We start from the raw sequence: 23,695 nt of genomic DNA, 5'->3' as shown, positions 1-23,695 counted from the left end.
CCACAAGTTAACTCAGTTCTCCTGGTTGATGAGAGAATTTTTTTTTTTTTATACCACGATGCAATAGACTTTCATTCCACATTATGGCTTTCTAAACTCCTCTTCTTCTCCAGCGTGGTAGGATCCTCCAAGAAATGCAGCTTGGGTAGGTTAGAAACGCTTCCATCTTGGCATCTCTGAGTATCTCTAGACTCTGAACTAAAGGGCGAGTGATTTTCTGCTAAAAGGCTGTTCCTGAAGGGCTTGAACGGGAGTTGTTCGCCCATTGTGAAATGCATACCTGCAGAAAATTTACTCAATAATTTTATAGATTACTTTTTACATCTATCTCCGTGTTTATCAGCAAACAATTACTTGGACAAGAGCTGTGGAAGCTCCCCTTAGCCGACGACTACTTGGATCGCGTGATTCAAGCAGTACAAGTTTTTGAGAGGTAAAATTGCACCCATGTTTTGTACGTCCGAACTAACGTTTAATTCTGTCTTAAAAATTATAAAATTAATATAATCCAGCCCTTTTAAAATCGCTCATGCAATTTTACTAATGTGACACATCGGGAATTCAACACGGCTTACCTTAATAATTTTTGCATATGCAACATTACCATGACCTGATGAGGTGTCATGTCGTAAAAAAAGTGAAAATTTCCAAAGAAAATATCAAACAATACCCCAGTACAATGCCCCTCCCTCCTTTTTCTTTGGCGAAAGAAATTTCATTCGTTACCAAAATGCTACATGATAGTTTTCATAGGAAATCTCAAAAATCACCATAACAAGAATAGCCCGTAAAGCTCAAAAAAGAAAAAATCAAAATACATCATCAAAACATGAATGATAGAGATAATCACACACTTGTTCTTCAAAAATAGATTAGTGACTACATTCAAGCAAAATGATCCATAGCCGATATCACCGAATCACATATCATCAATAATGATGGGCACATGTTGAGATCTCCATATGTAATTATGGTTTTGCCTTTCGATGGTGGGTACTTAGATTCAATGTCCCCAATACGATCACCATTGGAAAACAACAAAAACACGTTGAACAAGCTTGACATTGACACCTATGAGAGTCTTTTAATAGGTCGCCAAGGTTTTTAACAAAGATGCATTGAACAAGCGTAGATTTGACAATGAAATTGCTCTGAATACCATTGAAATTAGAGGCGGAACATTTATTCATTAAAACTTCTAGATCTGGAATTAGATTAGAGAGCAAAACTTCCGAATCTAAAACTAGATTAGGAGAATCAGGAAAGAAATAAGACGGAAATAAAAAGGAAATCAACTTGGGAGGGAAGGGAGAGATTAGGTCAAATCCCTCCCCTTTAAGAGTTGAAAAGATGAAAAAGGACTGAAACTCAAAGTGTCTCCCCTTCTTAGGTTGGTGCCGGGGCCACTTTACCTTCTCCATCCGGGATTCGCACCCCATTCCCCTGCCATTGCCGGCCCTTGATTTCTGCCCATTGTCATTGGAGGGTCTGCTTAGAGAGTTTGCACCCATTCTTCGATATGAACCTTGTTTATGAATATTTTCGAGACACTTGTTTAATAGGTGAATCTTGAGAAAATGCTTGAAATTATACAAAGTCAAGGTTTTCCTTTTGTATTAATTGATATGGATGTCGACATGCATAGTTGATGTGTTATTAATGTCTGGATAACATAGCTTCTCTTGTTTAAGACGCTTCATTTTTTAATCTTATGAATTAAGAATTCATTTGGAAAGAGTGGAGCTTCAAGAATCGGGTCAGTGTTCCAAATCGATGATATCGAGCAAATTTGTGAGCTTGCTTTGACGGGAAAATCGAGGGTCAAAAAATTCTATCTCGAAATAGAAGTTCACTTCATGCATCTTTTTTGTCTTATGAAAAGTAGAGAATCATTGTCCGACTATAAGGTCAACCTTTTTTTGGGAAATTTGAGAAAACATTCAATTAAAAAAAAATCTCAGAGGACATTTGACACATTAAATATGGCAACATTTTTTTTTCTTTTTTAATACGGTTGCTTAGCAAATGCTCGCTCATCAACAGACTCCCACTTCGATTTTTGAAGCACTGATTGCGAATAATGAGAAAATCGATGTATCAGAAACGACGAAGATATGAGGAGAAATTGAAAGTGAATAAAACCGAAGAAACTAATTATGCGGACTAATTGATGTTCTAATGTCCTGTCCTGAGAAGTAAATTGATATAATTTACCATGTACTTAACGTTACGTGCAGATCCAGCTGGATTGGACCGGACCCATGCGGTGCTCAGTGGCCGGTGCCGAGGCTGTCGGTTTACCATCGTCCAAACGCAACCTGGAATGAAAATGACAGCAGAAAAACGATCGGTCCCCGAGGCAGTTAAAGCCGTTGAGCAGTAAAAAGTAGTTGGAGTGAACAGTTCTTGATATTCGTTCTTGGCCCGTTACGGCAATTGCTTTTCATCGAAAGATGAACCGCTCCAAGAGACCGTACAAGTAAACATTCCCAATCCACGCGTGGAAAATAGGCGGTCTCCAATGAAAATCGGCCCATTGGCCGAAACAGATAAGATCTAGATAAAATTGACAAAGTTGATAAATTTATAATTAAATTTATATGTGTATGATAGATTTAAAACTAATTGAATAATTACCTTGAGTTTTGTTGGGTTTGAATCTCGTGTTGAAAATAATTATGAATTTTGTTCTATAATTTTGTTAATTATATTTATCTCTCAAAATTACTTGCATATCTCAATTTAATTGTATATATCTTGATTGATATACGTTACCTTTTATAGTCATTTTGATAGACTGATGCATTATTCTTTATATACAAATTTCACATTTCTCTCCTCCACTTTTTATTATGGAGTGCATTGGGTGTGAATTCTCTCTTTGCTTTATTGTGGGGGTGCATAGGGTGCACTCCACATCCGATGTACCCATGCATCCATCCTCACCGAATAATAGTGTTCCTCTATGCGCACAAGTCTTAAAGTACTTAGGGTGCGTTTGATTCAATATTTTGAAAGTTCATTAGGAAAATATAAAATAGCTTAGCCTAAAGGACTTTAGACAAATGTAAAGGCCGTTTGGTAAACTATGCTTTGAAAAGCAACTTTGAGATAAATGCCGTTTGGTAAAAACACATTTGAAAACCCTTTAGGTGATTAATATTCGTTTTTTTTTAATTTCATTTGTTTAAAATCGAAAAAATAATGCATGCAACTTTTTAAATATAAATTTTGACAATAATACTAAAAAAAGTCAAATACATATATATATTTTTTGAAAAGACCAAACCCTTTAGCAGAATTTTTAATTTTTATTTGCTTAAAATAAAAAAAATAATGTATGCAACTTTTTAAATATAAATTTTGACAATAATGCTAAAAAATCAAATTCATATATATAATTTTTTTTTTATAAAGAGACCAAATCCTTCGTCGAAATTTTTTAATTTTTATTTGTCTAAATTTGAAAAAATAATGTATGCAACTTTTTAAATAGAAATTTTGACAATAATGCTAAAAAAATCAAATACATATATATAATATTTTTTTTTTTATAAAGAGACCAAATCCTTCATCGAAATTTTTTAATTTTTATTTGTTTAAATTTGAAAAAATAATGTATGCAAATTTTTAAATATAAATTTTGACAATAATGCTAAAAAATTAAATACATATATATAATTTTTCTTTTATAAAAATACCAAACCCTTCGTCGGAAATTTTTTAATTTTTATTTGTTTAAAATTGAAAAAAATATAATGCATGCAACTTTTAAAAAAAAAATAAATACATATATATAAATTTTCTTTTATAAAAAGACCAAACCCATCGTCAGAATTTTTTTAATTTTATTTGTTGAAAATTGAAAAAAAAATAATGCATGCAACTTTTTAAATATAAATTTTGACAATAATGCTAAAAATTTAAATATATATGCTAAAAAATCAAATATATAAATATTTTTTTAAAAGGACCAAAATATATTTAGTTTTTTTTAGCATTTATATAAATTTGAATTTTTTTAGCATTATTTTGGCATTTAAAAAAAATAATTAGGGCAAAATAAGAAATTTGAAGAATGAGTGACGATAGTTTTGGAAAAAAAAAAATAAGTTTAAGTATTTAGCCAAATGCCAAAAGCTCAAAGCTAATCCCTACTAATATTAGGATTTTAGTCTTCCCAATACTAATTTTCACTGAAGGTTATTTCAAAATAGTTGCCAAATGTTCAAGCATTTCCTTAAGAGCCTTTGAGGCTGAAAGTCCCTTGGAAATGCTGAACCAAATGCACCCTTAGTCAAGTCCATTCCACCACATCCATGCCATGTATACAACAAAATTATTTGAAAATATCACTTCAAATTTCCAATGGACCAAATCAGTTAATTGGCAAGGTGATTGTTGGATTGATTGCATTGATTGTACAATGTTCCGAATTTAGTTGTACTTTTAAATATTTTGGATTTTGATTGCTTGCACATAGCACCAAATGTTTTGTACTAATGATACGATTTTGCCGTTCTAAAGCCATAGGAGATAACTTCTTAGAATGGTCAACTTGTCTACCCAATCAACGTCTCCTAGAATTTCCAATAGAGAAAAAAAAAACCCTAGATTCTATAAAAAAATAAAAAAAAAAAAAAAAAGGATTACCCCTGAAAATCTGGTCAACTTTCCAGGCTTTATGAGACTATCATGCTGGCGGGAAAAAAAGTAAAAATTGAAAAAGAGAGAAAAGATTGGTGCAAACAAAAAAGTGGGTTCTTTTTTGTTTGTGGAAAAGAAGAAGAAGGGGAATTCCACTGAGTCAAACTTCGACGCAAATTTCCACAGATTGGTTTCAAAAACTACCCGTTGTTGAGACTCCGTTGATTTTACAAAAATAAATAATTTAAAAATATATATTTTTTAAAATGATTGTTTGAAATAATTATTAATGAAAAATATTGATGAAGGTATGTTTCATTCATTAATTTTTATAGACTGTATATACAATCATTTTTAGAAAAATATCTTCCGAATCATTTATTTTCCATGAATTAAATGGAGCCAACGCAGATTACAAATCCCAAAAAAAAAAAATCAGCCAATTGATAGAATCCCGAAGCATATTTTATTTCTTAGCAAAATTAATGGCCTTATTCACGAGGCTGCCAAAGTAATAGAGAAAATAATATCATAAGTGTCATAACTTTTCACTTGATCATTCGGGCACCATAAATATTTTTTTAAATGTTCACCATAAATACCAAAAATTCAACATGGCATGACACTTGTGATGGACAAATTATAGTACTCAAATAATTGTTTCTCTTAGACATTATGATACTTAAATGAAAAAAAAAAGATATGATTTTTAAGTGAGCATTGTACACGAATTTTGCCATTCGAGTTGTCTTTATTCTTAAGTGATGAACTTAGTTAGATGTACATCAAATGATATATATTTTTATTTTATTTTCATAACTTACTAATATCAAATTTGAGATATTGCAAGGAATTGGATGCGGTTCCATTTGAGCGCTTTGACATTAGACAAGACGCTTGAGATGATTGCCCTAAACGCGTTTGTTCAGCTGCAATTTCATGTATTTAAAGATGAAAAGAAAAATGTTGTCTTTTCATTTTGATTTGGCCTATAACCTTTGACTTTGCATGTGTTTGTTCGGGAGATTTGAACATGAAATCAGCTTTAAGAATCTGACAGACACTGTCGTCTCAGGAAAGGCTAGGGAAGATGAGTTCTCTGATTAGTTTCAATAATCAATCTTATCCTGCCCAATAATCAAATCTCAAGCCTGACTGTAACACCGTGCTCGTTACGTCTCTACCAAGCGTTTAACTCAAGAAGAACACATGAGGAGGCGGAAAAAGGCACATCACAAATATCATACTTTAAAACTAATACTTACTTAAATGTCATAATTTTTTTCGATTATTTGATGTCATAACTTATGTATGCCACTTACTTGAGTATTACTTTTTCATCGATCATTTGAATGTCAATTTTTTTTTAAATATTCAATATAAACGTTATACCATGTCAGATTTTGGATAATTAGATGAATATTTTTAAAATGTTATGACATTCAAGTGATCAATTAAAAATTATGACACTTAGTGAGCGTTTTTTATAAGTTACAGCACTTAAATAAGTACTGTGCAAAAGTTATAGCACTTGTGATGTCCTTATTCCTAATGACATTTAGGATAATCATAAGTAAAAGGTTGTTGTGGGACTAATCTTCGCATACTTCTAGCAACCAAAGGGCCGACTACCGCCTCAACCTCTCTTTGGTCCGCCATTGCTCGACAACTTTGCTTCACAAGAGTTGCCCCTTTTTGAAAAACTCACATTTTTTCCTTCACACTTTCCACCCTTGGAGTTTAACGCATGCGGATATAGCAAATTTGGGGGGGGGGGTCAAGAAGCCACTTCATTAAGCTCGGTTTTAGGGTCGAAATATGAGAGGACGATAAGTTCAATCATCGAAACGAAAATTTTGTTTTCTCTATTAATTAAGAATTACGCCATGAAGAACTCGTATTTATCAAACAATTCTGTATCATTTCGTTTGCTCTATTTGAAGGACTCTTAATTCTATACCCCTATCACAATCTTAAGTGAACGTGTTTGTTGGGAAAGATTGGCCAAAGAAATTTGGCAGTAATAAAATCACATTCTAGATCTGGTCTTCCAGAAAATAATTACATAGTAAAGTCAACTTTTGCACCTAACATTGTCGTCTTGAGAAGTTGTTTTTTGAGTACTCTAATTTCACCGAGCGCCGCGCCTGCAGATATGTATATATTGTCATGATTTTTACTTGCCACAGATCAATCTTGAGTGCGAACGTGTTGGTTGGGGGAAGATTGGTCGGGGGAAGATTGGTCAAGATATTTCTAAGTACTAAATTCACATCCCAAAGCTGTTTCCCCGAAAAGAAAATTTACATCCCATCCCAAAAGTCAACTTAAGAATCTAACATTCCCACCCAAGGAAAGGAGAGGGAAGACGCAGTGCCTTAATTATAATAGTCTGGCGTAGGTAGCACGAGAGCATGGGGGAATATACAAATGCTGAGAAGTACATGCCAGATTACAAGAATCAATGTTGTTATTGTTATCCTTATCGTTATTTTTTGTTGTCATGTGATCATAACATTGATTCTTGTGAGTTTCAATAGTTCTCATTGGACCCGACAGGTGTGCCGTTTCCCAATACAGATAAGACCAGCTTTCAACTTGCAATTCATCTGTTTGACTTTTAGCTGGTTAAGATTCAGCAATAGCAGAGTGATGAACGTGACTATGGCCAATCAAAGACTTGAGTGTGCATTGCTCTTGGTTTAACATGGGAACCGGACTGAACCGGCCGTTTTTGGGTGATTCTTGTGAGAATTGGTCTAATTTCCTGTTCCTTCTTAGGAATCGGACCGAATCGGTGAAACTGACTCAGAGTATATTATTTTTTATTCAGCAACTATCAAAAGGTACATATTATTTGTGTGAGTAATCTATTTTTTTACTAGTAACTTCTCTGTGATTAGTAATTTTGTCCCACATTAAAGTAACTTTCAATATATTAAAGAACTTCTTTGAAAGAAAATAAAATAAAAAATAAAAAATAACACCGCCTATCTTCGAGACTAGTAACTAGATTGGGAGAGACTAATCCGATTCTAGAGTGAACAAGGTTGATTCCAGATTCCACAGACTTGGAATCGTTTTTGTTCAGTCCGGTTTCTGATTCAAGAATGAGTTGATTCCTATCTTGGAATTGATTACCTTGAATACCTCAAATATTTTTAAAATAATTATCTACAATTTTCTTTCCCTAGAAAAAAATGAATTTGAAGAGGATGCACCAAGAGTTGGATTTTCTAATTCAAATAATAGGGAAATTTTCCCAAGACACCAATTTTTTTTTGAAGCCAAACAAGACTAGGAAGGGTAACAATTGTTTGGTAAGATATGGGAGAGCTTGTGGCCTCATAGGCTTGGTAGAATCATTGTTCTGTCTCTATTATTTCAACTCAATAAATGTTTTTCTGCATATTGAAAACGGAATAGTTATATTTGTAAGCATTTTATTAGACACCCGTTGAGCAACTAATTAATTTTTTTTTTTACAGTTTCAATGCGTTGGCTATCTTGTGTTATACAAGATCACTATTTTGAAAAGTAAATTATTCCCCGCTCAATGCTCCATAAATGCTCGAGGGCACTCACTAATAAGGCCTTACAAGTTCTTGATTTGGGAATAAATTGATTGTAATTGGAGAACATTATAATCTTAATTCAAGAATGCGTGAGATGACCAAACAAATATTGATGTGATAAACGCAACCAATCAAAATATAAGAAAAGCGTAAAAGGTTGATGGGCTATTAAAGAAATTCACGTGGGCAGGTTTGATGTGATTGCGAAACTACGATCGATTGGGGCTATCAAACTTCTATGCTCGGTAGGCTCAATAAATATGAAAAGGATTGTGCACAAGAGTCAAATTGCCCGAGTGATAGGCAGTGTAGTGGCCAATGCTGGCAAAATCTACACTGGCCTAGCTCTATAAACACAAGCTGCTAAGATTTGGTGAAGACATGAATTCTCTCTAGGCCACATCGTCAATTGGGTAGGTTCCTACAATTACTGACTCCTCGTACTAACCAGTCACATCCCGCCCATCAAGAAATAATGAAGACCAATGCAGAACGACACTGGATGATGTGGGAGGCATGGTCCGAAGTCACTTCACCTCCACCTCTAAAGAAGCAGCAACAACGAGCGAGAGCCCTCATCAATGGGGGAACTTGACCACTCAGGGCAGGGCAATCGTCTTGATTGAGCACAGATGAATTGCTCATAAATGTCCAGGATTCAAGCACCCATGGGGCTAAAAATAATGGGGAAAAGTCCTTGGTCCAGGCCAGGAGATGGATGTAACATCATGGACCATGCATGGCGAAATACACAAGTTGTTGCCAACAACGAACGAAACGGAATCGAATGAAGAGCAGCTCTAATTAATAGAGGGTTTTTATAATGCATGCAGTCTTTGAACTTTTCTCCTACACAAGCCAACCTACTTTCGTCATCATTGATTGGGTATTAATAGTTTGAAAAAATCCACCAACTATCCATATTAATTAAGTTGGGTTGACAAGAGGAGTAATCGGACTCTGTATCAAATTTTTCCATTAAAAAATTGAGTAAACAAAACTAAGCACGATCCAGAGTGTTGTGTATTATTAGTAGTCATATATGTTAGTATAACCTTTTAATTTTCGAGGTTTGATATCCCATAAGAAGTAATCAATTAAAGCAATTCCAATTGGAACTTTCTGGTTCTTCTAGCACCAGAATTCTCAATATGACCAAGATTAGATTTCATGGAGTTGGCTCAATGACTATTTGACCAGAATAAGAAAAACCCCCTTCAAATTCCAAAGAGAGCTTTTGCAATTGAATCATCTGACAACGTTCATAAAGAAGAAGAAGATGGAGGAAGAAGTTAACATCAAGATAATCTCACCAGGGAGATAATTTTTGCTTACCATCACTGATGCCTCTCATGTAGGCCATGCCATTCGTAAGACTAATAAAATGTCAAATGGTTCAGCTTTACAAAAGCTCCATCTAATTAAAACCCGACGTCCGTTAATGTTAGGCAAACCCCAAAAAAACAACCTCCATCGGCTCTATTCCGACCGGGTACGCAGAACTCCGGCACCCCGTCAGATTCTACATGGAGGGGGAAAAAAGGTTCACTTGGCCCAGAACTTGACCTGCAATTGATCATCCTATATTTACAAATCGAAAGATGCATACCCAACCGTCTGAATCAATCCCTAACTTGTGAGTCTTTTGTGGTTAGCAACTCATAGTATGAACAGTTTGCCCTAATCCGGTCCTACTCATTCTCATACTTCCATCTTCCAGATCACACCATCAACGTTGCTGTCGTGCGCTTTCTCTAGAGCAGCTACCCTCGCTCGATGTGATGCCTGTGGGATCATACTTTTACCCCCAGTGTCCTGTGTGAGTTCACATGATTCACCGATGGGACCGGATCTCAAATCTGCAGGGGGGATGAAGCAGTCAATTGATAGGCCCGCAATGTTGAATGCAACCTCCTCGATCGTCCAAGTTTCTTCCATCCTAGTTTTTGTATGGCTCATTGCCATCTCCCCAAACCTGAAAACGGTCACTACTGACCGTCCTGCATGTGCAATCATGATTCCTTCGACGGGCCTGTAGTCATCAAGGGATGAAGTGATGGTGGTTTCCCAGTACGCAGCATCTCCACCATTCATTTGGATACGAGTAAGATGGGAATCCTCGATGCGGACGAGGAGTCCCGTTTTCTGGCTGAAATAGCCAAACAGAACGTGTCTTATGATCTCGGCAGGCCCCTCACTCCTCGCCTTTAATGTCTGGGGGTCAGCGCATAGCTTCAGGATAAAACAGTCCTCACCATTAAGCCTCTTCTCACCAATGCATCTTGCATCAGAAAACAGACTCACCGTGGTTCTTGGGTCAAGACCCTGAAACGCACATGCGTTACAAACTCAGTCAGTCATGCACAGCAGCTAAAGGTAATGTGCAACAAAAAGCAAAGAACAGACGAAAGAAAACAGCTATTACCTGGAGGGCGCGGCGCAGTGGTCTTACGGGCCCCTTTGCAGTGTGAGCGCCTAGCCAGGGAGTATGCCTCCAAACGAGTTTCCCGTTACAGCCAGCATGGACCTTACTTCCACCAACTGCGAGCTCCACGTACCACATATCTGGGTTCATCTGCCAGAGCACGAAACCACCTGTATGTGCAGAACTCCGGTTTTTTATAGCCTTCATTGCACTTTCAAACTCCGAACTCACCATCTTCAACTTTCCTAATGCATAGGCATTTCGGATGGAGTTCTGGAGCTTTAGACCACCTGATGCAGCTGTGTACTGTTGCAGTATGTATTGAGCAGATGACGTTTCCTGAAATACAATGAAATTCACCATATGAAATTCGCAATTTCCTCAGTATATTTCCCGAAAAAGAAACAGCAAAAGAGGCAAGAAGAAAACAAGACTCTGCCATAAATCCCGGGGGATCAAACACGGTGCACTGCTGTCAATTGACATCGCACGAGATCATGAAAATGAAAACCCCAGAATTGATCCCGAATTACTATTTCGAGTTGTTCTGTCCAACCGAAAAAAAGTGAGCTAGCAGCTTGCTTGTTTCCTGCTACTAAAATAGTCAACTACACCAATAAAATAAAATCTAAACTGATCTCCTCACCTACATTAAAGGCAAATCCAAACAGTATTAAAATAGTATCCTGAATCTCCAGTTACCTTAGTTAGCATAAACAAAACAAGAAACCAAATATCACCCACGAGATCCAGACCGACTGGTATCTCGGATCCAAATCTTGCCCAACTGGCAGTACATATGTACTAATTTAGCAGCTTTTCTGATTACAGTGAATCAAGCCAGAACCAACTCATTGTCTCAGCTCAAGAACCACACCTGCCCAGCCATCAATAAAGAATGCCAGAACGTAATGAAAACAGACAGCTCGATTTAAACCAAAGAATCACGCAGAAACTGCCAAATTCCCGGACAGTGCAGTACGAAAACAGCATAATTTCCCCAGAGGCAAGAAAGACATGAACCAGCTCGATTTCACCATTATTGAGAGAGATTCTCGGGCGCTCTCCGGGTACCAAAGTACCCATCAACCCACCAACCATGAAAAGCCGTGACATTCCGTTTCGTGATCAGAAGCAAGAAATGTAATTCGAAAACGCTGGAGTGATTCTCGCAAAGAAGAACACTACCCCCTTCTCTGCATTGGAAATGCACAGCATCGCATTCACGCAGCATCTTGAAGAGAGAGAGAGAGAGAGAGAGGGGCTCACGATAGGAGTGTCCTTGACGCTGAGGTGAGGCAGAGGGTCGAGGACGCTAACATGCACCGGGCGAGCGGCGCGCCCATCACCCCAATCAGCATCCTCACGTCGCTCCTCTTCCCCGACGACGCCGACGCCGACGACGACGCCGCCGGCGACGACGACGACGACGAGGAGCTCACCGGCGGAGCCCTCCCGAGCTGGCCCTTCACCCACTGCCCCAGGCCCGACCCGCCGTTCCCGCCCCACCTCTTCGGGTCGCCCTCCGGATCCGGGCCCTCCATCAACGGCGTCAGGCTCCCGGATCTCGGGACGATCGCCAGCTCGGGCGGCGGCGGCTGCGGCGGCGGGGCCCCCCACCCAGCCGCCGCCTTGGCGTGGCGGCCGCGGCCGCGGCGGAGCAGGGCGGAAATGGGGGAGGCGTGGCGGGAGGGGCTGGCGGGGCGGGAGGAGGGGGCGGCGGCGGGAGGGGGAGAGGCCGCGGACCACCTCGTCCTTGAGGGCGGAGAAGAAGCCCTGCTTTCTCTCCATGGGAGGGCTCCCAAGGTGGGTTCTCACTTTTCAGAGGGAAGAGAGAGAAAGAGAGGGAAGGAGGATGGCGGGTCTGTCACGGTTCTAGAGAGAGAAAGGCAGGGGAAGGAGTCAATTTCATGGAGGTACAGAGAGAGAGAGAGATGCTGAAAAGCAGGAGGAGGAGGAGAGCGGGACTGCGTTTTCTGCTTCTTCTTCTGCTGCTTCTCCTGCTCTTGCAGCGGTTGGAGTGCGTGACTGGCTGACTGCCTCGGCTTTTATATAGTGCGTGTTGAGAGGGAAAGAGAGAGAGAGCAAATGAGAAATAGAGAAGAAATGGAAAGAGAGAGAAAATAGATAAACGAATTAATTCTGGACTGAATTCCATCACTAGGGAGTGGGAATGGAAGGCTTGCATTTTGTCATAGGATGAGGCACTATGTGACTATGTGTACCCCCCACCCATCCTACGATCCCTACTGGCATAGATTGACTTCACATGATCTAACGACTCATCCGACGCCAGCTTCGAACGATGAGAGATTACGGTGATCGCCTCGCGAGCGATTAGGGCGCGCACTCGTCGCATCGCAGTTGTTGGATCAAGTGTATCCCATGCGATGGCTTATCATGCTTAAGGCTAGACCCGTTAAAAGGGTGAGCCAGCTAAAAAATGATCTGATCTAAATTGATCCAATTTTCATGAGGAACAAATTTTGTGATTTATACTTGACTTGATCAGTATTGCTACAACTTATTTAATCAAAAATTGATGTGAGAGAATAGAGTGAGTGAACACAAAATTGAGTGAGGGCGACAGAGAGTGAAATATGAGTCATAAAGATGGGTTGAGTCTAAGTAAGTTCTGGAACTATTTAATATCTATATTATTTTTAGCTTTATCAATAATGACATATTTTATGATCAATTTATTGAATATAACTACAATTTATTGAATATAACTAACTCATATAACAATCCAACTCATCAAATATAAGTTGAGAGATATGTCCATGAGCAATTTTGATAGGTTTACTCCAGAGTTAAAATGTGCAATTTGTATCTAATTGGTTCCATAGTTGCTTGGATTGGTTTGGGATGCTCGCGAGAGCATGAATCATGTGAACTCAACGAGAGTAGTCCGATTATATTAATTGTTTATGCAAATGTCTATATAAGTTGACCATTTGAATGATTGAGCTCACATAGATTGCGTTCACATATTGAGTATAGGTGAGACGGCTCCTTTTTGTCATGCAATATTTGTTTAAAAGATCCTCATAACCAACAAGTTATGGCATTAGGAATATTTTAGAAAATAATTACGATCATGATAGGTACATATATTGTGAAAAATATTATTATATATATGGATTATTTAGATTAAAGGCTCAAATATACTGCCTAGCTCAAGCTTGACCCGAGCTCGAACGAGTATTAACTTTCCCGATCGACGGGATTAGAAAATCACGATGCACGAGCTAAAATCAACTTGTTTACAATCAACTTATAATCAAACTCGCATTTGAGCTCAATGTTAATAAGTTTGAATATGACGTCATTTTAAGAATTTCACTTCAAGTTTCTCAACTATCAAATATTCCCAATTTTTAATTTTTTAAGTCGAGACAGATATTGATGAATTCGAGCTTGAAACTAGATGAGTTAATATAGAGCAATTATAAAGCCAAGCCCTAGCTACTCGCGAGTGACTTGTCTTACCTCGCGCCTATGTATGCATGACATCTTCTGTTGATTACGTGTTTCATCCTCATTGGTAAAGCAGTTTAAGAATCTCACAGTCAAGTTAAGGAAGATACAGGGAAAATGTCCATAAAAGTAAGGATTATTTTTCTCATTAGTCATAAATGAAAATCCCGCACGTGCAAGTTACACGCATTTGAAACCGTAAAGTCAAAGTAGCTTAACTTTTATATGGTTAACTTTAAATATGAAATATACTTAAATCCACAAAGAGAAGAAAGGAAAAAAGAGAATGGGGTAGTAATGAAATTAGTATTAATTAGGTGTATATCCGATATTAGGTTCTACGAAACTTCTCAATTTGCATTTTAATTTACCCAAATAATGTACGGGCGGTGCTCTTGAAAGGAAAAATCGCAAATTATTACCTAAAAAGTAAGGATCACGCTAGTATTAGATAGACATTTGAAGAGCAATTGAAGTAGTTAGAGCTTGAGGAGAAATGTTTGTATTATTTGGTCATACAAAAAAGTTAAATTTTTGAAAAAAATTAGAAAATTATTTTTGAAAAAATGACAATATTTTCATGTATTTAGTTGAAATTTGATAAAGAATAGGAAAAAGGCTAAGTGTGGGACCTCGGTGACTCATATTCAAGCCTAGCCTCAAGAGACTAGAGCAAGGGCATCAGGTGAGGGCACATGGGGAATCTTAGAATAGGCACTAGGGTTCTAGGGTTGGCATCAATGGACTTGGTCACGAGCATCGAGGAGTTGAGCTAGAGCACTAGAACCCAAGCTCAAATGTCAAGACTCGAGCATTAGGGTTGTTAGTATTCAAATTAGAATTGAATCGAATTTTCGTGCATTTACAGTTCGACTCGGGTTTCACTTGAAATAATGAAAAAATAATTGTTTTTTATTCCGGTTCGGATAGTTTCAATTTAGTTTGGTTAATTGGGTGGAATGAAAATCATGCTTCTTTTTTATACTACAATTTACACAATTTCTCTTTTTTGTTACTAATCCTCTTCTTAATATTACAAAAAAGAAATTTAAAAAACCGAACCAAGTTGTGAGTTAGTTCAAAGCTAATGTACACCCAAATGGTTTGATTCCCTTCAAGTTTTTTGAAAACCCAAATTGAACCGAACTGTTAACGCTCCGACCACACATGACATTTGTGGACTAGAGCCCTAGTGTTGAAGATTTAGGCACAAGCATTGTGGGTCCCATGTTTGGCCTTTGTGGACTTGAGCCCAGGTGTGGGGACATCAAGCATGGGAACTGGAGCCTCAATGGACCTAGGTGCCAGCGAGGGGGCCTACCATTGGCATAAAAGGGCCTAGGTTCGGCCTTAATGGACCTAGGTGCGAGCACTGGGGTCGTGAGGCTAGCCTCGACGGACCTCGACCCAAGCGTTGAGAACCCAATCTTGGACGCTGATACTTGGGAATAAGCATTAAGTTTTGTGTCAAAGCATAGAATTTTTTGTCCAAGCGATAATATCTAATATATTTTGTAAAATGATTTCTAATTTTAAATAGGGAATTATTTTCCTAAATTTAAGTATGTATTTTCAGTTGATTAGGAAAATAAGTTCTAATACTAAAAGGTACTGAGGTGGTTTACCTTTTTTATGTTTAATTTAGTTTAGTATATACATTAGGCTTATGTATTAATTTTACCAAGCAATTCTATTTCTTCACTCGGAAAGGCTTCACTGGAGAAACAAGTGGGTTGTTTCTTTTGCAAAATTATGCTTAATTTCGTATTTTTAGAAAAAAAAAATTGAAGTTATGGAAAAAAATGAAGTTTCATTAGTATAATCGAAGCTTTTTTGTTAACTTCATTACTGGTCAACGATGGTTTCTGTGTCTTCCCAGACCGGGCTTAATACAGAAGATAGATGGAAAAACATCCATCATGGCGTTATGCAGGAAAAGGGCCTCAACTTTATGTCCATGATCACTTGATTAAATCAATATTTGGGGCAATTAGACCTAGACAACTCATTGGCCATGGCGCTGTCTGACATGCCGATGCTTTTTGGATGGCAAAGCATAGCCAAGGGGGGAAAAGATGCATGCTGTTGCTTAATCTGCAAGAATGTTCTTATTATGAAGAGAGAACTTTGGAGTACAATCATTGATGCCATTTCGCATCATCATCTTCAATGATCATCCTCACTAATGACTCCTCACTCAGACAACACCTGATGATTTTGACCCATTTTACTAACCTGAAATTAGGCTTGTTGACATGGGATATTTCAGAAGAGAAAAAATAAAAAAGTAAATTATTTGATGCAGCCTGAATTTCAATTGGTTAATTGTTGATTCGCATTTCATTGGTTTGATCGGCTGATAATTACTTGATTGGATATTTTCCATAACTTGTGACACCTGTCTAAAATTTAATTAGACAATGATCTAAGTGTACGTGATGTGACCCTTTTATAATTAGTCTTATTTTTTCTCTTTTCACAAATGCCCCCTCGAGACACATTCATTTTCTTTTTTCATCAAGTGAACTCGTCTCAATTTTTCTTTTTTGTAATGCCAGCTGTAGAAGCAATTATTAGATTTGCTAAAGACGGAACTTTGGCTCTAGTAGCAAATATATACATATATATATATATATATATATATATATATTTGCTCATTAAAATGTTTTTTTTTTGGTAAAAGGAAATAAGACTGATTATAAAAGGGTCACATCATATACACTTAGCATCATTAGTGTCACAAGTTATGGAAAATGTCCAATCAAGTAATTATCGGCAGATCTTGCTTATTAAAATGTTTAGATGTACAGAGATCAAGAGCATTAGGACACTTTTCTTACCCTTTACCGAAAAAAAAGAAAAGAGAGCATTAGGACACTTGAGAAATTTCAAAATCCATTGAACTTTTGTCAGAAACAGTAGACCTTCATCCCAATTCGAGTGGGGACTTGAATCAAGATGAACAAGTGAAGCATCCACGAGATCGCTATAAAGAGATATGGAATACCATCATTGTCTGATCAGACATGCGACTGTGCAATCCTACAGAGATTCCGCCGACGGTTCACCTACCATGCCTAGACATCCTTCAATGCTCAATGCCGTCGTCTTCCGGCCATGCAGTTAATTTTGTTTCTGATGCGAAAGCAACCCTTGCCCATGTTGCCGTTTTCGCACAGGATTCCTCGAATTACGTAACCGATCGGTAGGTTGCAAGTTATGAGGATGACCCACATGCAAACTGATAGAATATAGATATAGGTGAGTTTGTGTTCGTAGCGCACTGATCATCTCTGACTAGAGATGGCGCAAAAGATGACCCGTATCCATACTTGTACCATAACTTTGATACAGCGCTCATTTGAGTGCCATAATTTTTTTTCCATCACTAAAATGCCATAAATTTTTTTAAAAAATATTCATTTAAGTGTCATAACTTTTAATTGATGCCAAAATATTTTACAAATGTTTACCCAAGTGCTAGAAATCTAACATTTAAAAAAAATTATAACACTTAAATAATGAAATAAAAAGTCATATGACACTTAAGTGATAAAAAAAAATTGTTATGGCACTCAAATGAATACTGTACATAAGCTATGGCACTCAAGTAAGCGTTATACGAAAATTATAACATTGATGGTGTCCTTATCTTGGCATTTTTTGCGATTGAAACCCGCTAGAAACGGAGCTTTATCATGAAGTGCGTTTTCACGTGGATCGGAAACAAGCTCCTTCATGAAGATTTGCAGCTGAATATCAGCAGCAGTCGGTCACAATACTCCAGGCTTCTCTCGGAGCACATCAAACTCTCTTGAAAATGCAACTCCACAAAGACGCGGTACATCAAAAGCGGCCTCCACTGCCTTCGGGGTGTTATCGAATTCGATCGTGGTGCTGCGACTTGTGAGTCGGTCGGAAGGACATCGGCGACGACCGACCTGGCGGTCGGCCGAAAGCCGAGGCATGACACCATGCGGGCGTCGAAGCATTGAAACGGCAAGGTTATTTTGCGATCTTCGAATGCGACTATGTCAATGTACATCGAGCAAATCACGGGCCCAAGGAGAAGGAGTGATCTTGGGAAATGATTCCTCGTCTTCTTTAATGGCATGCAGGCACTTTTTGAAGCCTATGCTTTTCTTGAACGAAGAGGCTATGCTTGAACAGTTTGGAAAGTGTCTTTCTTCTTCTTCTTCTTCGACATCCTAAACCCTAATTAATCTATGAAAATTTAACTAGTGAATTACATTAAATGATCGTGATTGGAATCAATCATCAAGGAATAATTGAGTGATTGGTTTCTTAATTTGTATCAAGCAGTAAAAACTAAATGATCACAATGAATACTATACAAGATTTAGAAACATAGTATGTGATATAGGAGACTTGTTTGAGTGAAATAGATGGGTTCGGATTCCTCGGTGGAGGGTTTCAAATGCAAACAATTTCATATTTGAACCGATCACTAAAACCGTCTCATTTTTTATATGGTTCATGAAATTTGGGGAGTATTTCAAAAGCTGTATTATCTATCCAAACAATTTCTGTTCAATGGACCGTGTCTCACACATATGACATTGGTTGGATTTTTATATTACCTCCTATTGATTAGCGCTACTACTTTTTCTATTACGATTGGAATTAAAATGTAGTATATTAAATTGGATAAAATGGCACAAATAGTTCCTCGAATTTAGCCAATGCGTAGTGTCGCTTTGAATTTTTAATTGAGTCAATATGCTCCATGAATTTTTGGTACATGTTTAATTTAGTCTATGAATTATTTGGAGACCAAATCAAATCCATGTATATAACACTCAAGGACTAGATTGAATATTTATGAAAAGTTCAAATATCTCATTGAATTTTATCAATATATATATATATATATATATATATATATATATATATATATATCATTGAATATATTAAAAGTTTAGGCATGACATTACACGTTGAGTTGAAGTTCATGAACCACATCAAACAAGTTGAAATTTCAAAGATACTATTATATATTATATCAAAGTTCATGGACCATTTGTATAATTATTCATTTTAAATTGCTATCCACAATAGCAAATTAGATAAGTTTACTTTACCAAATTGCAATATTTTCATATAAAAAAGTTGCCAAATCCAAGGCTTACTAAATGGCTCACATCTCTACCACTGTGATGGTTGATCGAGTGGTTCAAGAGTTGATTTGCAATTTGAAAGCCATAGTTTTATTTCGCAAGTCCATTCTTTTTCTTAGGGAACTTCGGCTAGTCTGCAAAGGGTGAGCTTAGATTTCGGTTTCGCATTATGGTGGGGGCTATGATGATGGGTTTGCCCGGTCGACGGCTAGTGCCATATTGGTATTTTAGATCAAACATTCCAGCAGTGACCAAGGCGAGTCTTTGTTCAATTCAAACCCTTTTTATAGGATTAGGATGACCCGTGTGTGCGTGTGTACATATATGTGTCCTTTTTCACTCATTCCCATTAATTCCCCATCATTTCCACCACCGCCCGTTTAATTGAAAAGGCAGCAATGCAACATGTTTCGTTACCAATTTTCATTTTCAATTCGCCTCTAAGAAAGCGGTGTCGAGAAAGGGAATGCCACTTATATATCACATATGGTGGTTCCAACTTCAATAACCATACTTGCCCTCTATGCCATGCATAATGAGGAGATCTATATGAATCGGATTGTCGTGATAGACTAGTTAAGGTAAAATTTTCTAAAAAATCTTAAATTTATTACACATTTTTAATTCGGCTTTAAACTTTTTAATTGTACCAATTAGATCTTAAACATTTAGGAAAAGACCACCAAAAACCCCAAATTTTGCCCAAAGTGACAAATTTATCCTAAACGTTTTTTTTTTGTGATAACTTTGCAAATTGGGATACATTTACCCGATTAAGGGCATTTTCGTCTTATTATTATTATTATTATTATTATTATTATTATTATTATTTATGTTTTTCCTTTTTCTTTCTTCCCTCTGTTGGCTATGGTGAAAGGAAGCCGGCGTCCGGTGAGGGCTGCCCTCATCGGCGTCGGGCGAGAGTCACCCTCGCCGGCGTCGAGCAGCCCTCGTCGACGTCGGGCGAGGGCCTCCTCGCTAGATTTGGCGAGGGCACCCCTTGCTCGACCTAATCGAGGGATGCCTTCGCCTGATGCCGGTGAGGGTGGCCCTAGCCAACCTAGGCAAGAGCGACACTTGCCCGATGCCGACGAGGGCAACCCTCACCGGATGCCGGCTTCCCTCCGCCGGCTTTGCCATGGCCGGTGAAGGGAAGAGAGAAGAAGAAAATGATAAAAAGATAAAGAAAAAAAAATCTTAAAAAGAAAAAAAGACCAAAATGTCCTATAATTTAGGGTAAATGTGTTACACGGATAGAAATTCAGGGTTTTTTGTGTCATGAAAAAAAGTTTGAGGTAAATGTGTCAGAATTGGCAAATTTCGGGATTTTTCATGTCAACAAAAAAGTTCGGGATAAATTTATCATTTTGAGCAAAGTTTGGAGTTTTTGTGATTTTTTCCCTAAACATTTTTATGTTTTATCAATTAAGTCTATGTAACCAATTTTGACCAGTAATTGTTGACATGTATATCAATAATCTATTGTAGCACAACATGAAATTTTTTTAGTAATATTTAAAAATTAATAAAAAAATCCAAAAGATATTAAAATATTAATAGAAGAAAAAAGGAAAAATAAAAGAAGAATTAGTAATAATAAAGATTAAAAAAAATATTCACATCAACATCGGCCATATCACGTGGGACGGTCAATGTCCATATTAGTGATTTTTAGCCAAAATTAATTGAATGGATTCAATTGCCAAAATATGAAAAATGTTTAGGATGCAATTAATATAACTAAATATTCAGAACCGAATTGACAAATGCTGAAAACTCAAAACTTGTTCCTACTAGTATTGGGCTTTCAACATTTTCAATGCTGGCTTTCACTTGAAAATTACTTCAAAATAATTGTCAAATGGTCCAGCATTTCTTCAATAGTCTTTGTAGGCTAAAAGCCCATTGGAAATGCTGAACTAAACGCATCCTTAATTAGAGATTACTCGTGTGTGTACATATATGTGTCCTTTTTCACTCATTCCCATTAATTCCCCATCATTTCCACCACCGCCCATTTTATTGAAAAGACAGCAATGCAACATGTTTCATTAACAATTTTCACTTTCAATTCGCCTCTAAGAAAGCGGTGTCGAGAAAGAGAATGCCACTTGTATATAACGTATCATGATTCCAACTTCAACAATCATATTTGCACTCCATGCCATGCATTATGAGGAGATCTACATGAATCGGATTGTCGCGACAAACTACTTAAGATAAAATTTTCTAAAAAATCTTAAACTTATTACACTTTTTTTAATTTAATTCTAAACTTTTTAATTATACTAATTAGATTTTAAATATTTTCACGTTTTACCAATTAAGTCTATCCAACCAGTTTTGGCCAATGATCGTTGACGTGTATACCAACCATCTAATGTGGCACAGACGGTGTTGACATGGAAAATTTTTAATAATATTTTGAAAATTAATAAAAAATCCAAGGAATATTAAAATATTAATAGAAGAAAAAGGAAAATAAATGAAAAATTAGTAATAATAAACATTCAAAAAAAAAATATTAACGTCAACGTTGGGCATTAGTGATTTTTTGCCAAAATTAACCGAGTGGATTCAATTGCCAAAATATGAAAAATGTTTAGGATTCAATTAATACAACTAAAATGTTCAGAAGTGAATTAACAAAAACACAATCAGTTTAGGTTTTTTTGAAAAATATTTAAGAGACATTATTTGGGTATCTCTTACTTATAAACCACTTTAACAAAGCATCTCCTCTTGGGTGTCAGCTTTGGGTGTCTAGGCATGCTTAAAATTATTGTACGGACATATCAAGCACCACTTTATATATATTGTTCTAAATTTGGATCCAAACGCAACTTACTCATGATAATTTGATTGTTGAGTAGATTTAAATTAAATAACAAATCCTGAGTTGATGGGAAGTGATCAAAGCTGGACGACTAAAGAAAGCCGGTTGAATAGAGCACAAGAGTTCTGCTATAATTATTTCGAGGAGGTAATTTTTAAAGAAAAAATTTCATTAAGTGAAAATCATTCTTTTCAAGAGCCAAAGGTGGAAGGTTGGGGGCTTCTTGCCACAAAAATCAATGTGTGTTCCAAGAAAGGAAGAAAACAATTCTTCTGGAAAATATCGTAATGAGATTTTATTCAAACCATTAATTGTGTAGCTAAAGTTTAATTACCCTACCTCAGCGGACGCCATAAGTTGAGGTTGGCAGTTTGGGGAGAGGGAAAAGAAAAGTATCTTTTAAAAGTAGGAGCGCATCTTCCCATTAATTATACAATAGGTGAATAATTATGAAGAAAAGCATCCCACATAAAATTTTGATTTTCGCGAAATACTCATTTTATTGCATTCACTTAATTAATATTAGCGTATTGCATGTTGCTCTCTTAGTTTTTTTTTTTTTTTTTTGGGAAATTAATTTTAAAAATGTTTTCTTAATTTTCATTATCGATAATAATTTATGCCTAAACACCTTTGTGAATGATAGAATTTTTTTGTTCTTTTATTTTTGTCGGTGATATAAACAACTGTTTTTAGGAAAATGTTTTGTAGAATATGAATGACTTTGAAAACATTTTCCAAAACATGATATTTTTTATTGCTTGAAATAATTAGTCAATAAATATGTTTTTATTATCAATAATAATTTGCATCTAAACATTTTTTTTTTTTTTTTTTGTAGATATGATGAAAATAATTTTTATTTTATTTATTTTTTAAGTAATATGAAAGATTATTTTTAGGAAAATATTTTCTAAATTATTTGTTTTTCTCAAAATTAACGAAGCCTTAGAGTAAGATAGGTTTCACGTTGATCTCTTAGATTAGTCGGGTTTATACAATAATCAGACTCCTTTTTTTTGGGTGTAATTTGCATCTTATCTAATTATCCACCAAAGTTGACCATTGAACATTTCAATGTTACCATAGACCGATTCCAAGCTATGCAGCATGCTCGCGTAGCGCTTTCTTTCTTCTTTTTTCAAGAGGTCCGCGTTCCCCTAACTCTTTATTTATATGAGAGACATTAGTAAATAAAACTAGTAATTCCATATCAAAGCTTTTCTGTCGAGCGCTTTAAAGGGACTTTCATTCTAAAAATGGATAGTCAATTATTTGAATCCCATCCGACATGACCCTTTGATTATTCTATTGTACTTATCTTGTCACTTGATACATATAAATAAATAAGAAATGAAACAAATTATCATATTCGTAAAAATCCGAGTATATTCCTAAGTCACTTTCATCAATTACACAGCTGTATAATTAAGAAAAAAACGAAACGAATAAGATAACTGTTTAAATTTACGTTAGCCATGACATGCTGGGGGCGTTGCACCCGACCCGAACCCAACCCAAAATCTTGTCACGCGAGATTTATCAAATATCTAAAGAGAGAGATTATTCTTTTTGGAGAACACAGGTGAAAATC

The 23,695-nt window shown here is 36.5% G+C and overlaps 1 non-coding gene across 1 annotated transcript; it reads right to left on the bottom strand.

Moving 5' to 3' along the window:
• Nucleotides 1–9,520: 9,520 nt before the first annotated feature.
• LOC104453118 lies at nt 9,521–12,676 on the bottom strand. The gene is made up of 3 exons (XR_005552633.1): nt 11,917–12,676; nt 10,648–10,986; nt 9,521–10,547 (listed from the first exon to the last, which is right to left on the bottom strand). It is a non-coding gene; the product is annotated as an uncharacterized LOC104453118 (transcript).
• Nucleotides 12,677–23,695: the final 11,019 nt, after the last annotated feature.

The sequence above is a fragment of the Eucalyptus grandis genome, chromosome 7, assembly GCF_016545825.1.
Source record: "Eucalyptus grandis isolate ANBG69807.140 chromosome 7, ASM1654582v1, whole genome shotgun sequence".
Lineage (NCBI taxonomy): Eukaryota > Viridiplantae > Streptophyta > Magnoliopsida > Myrtales > Myrtaceae > Eucalyptus > Eucalyptus grandis.
This window is presented reverse-complemented; position numbering and strand designations above follow the sequence as displayed.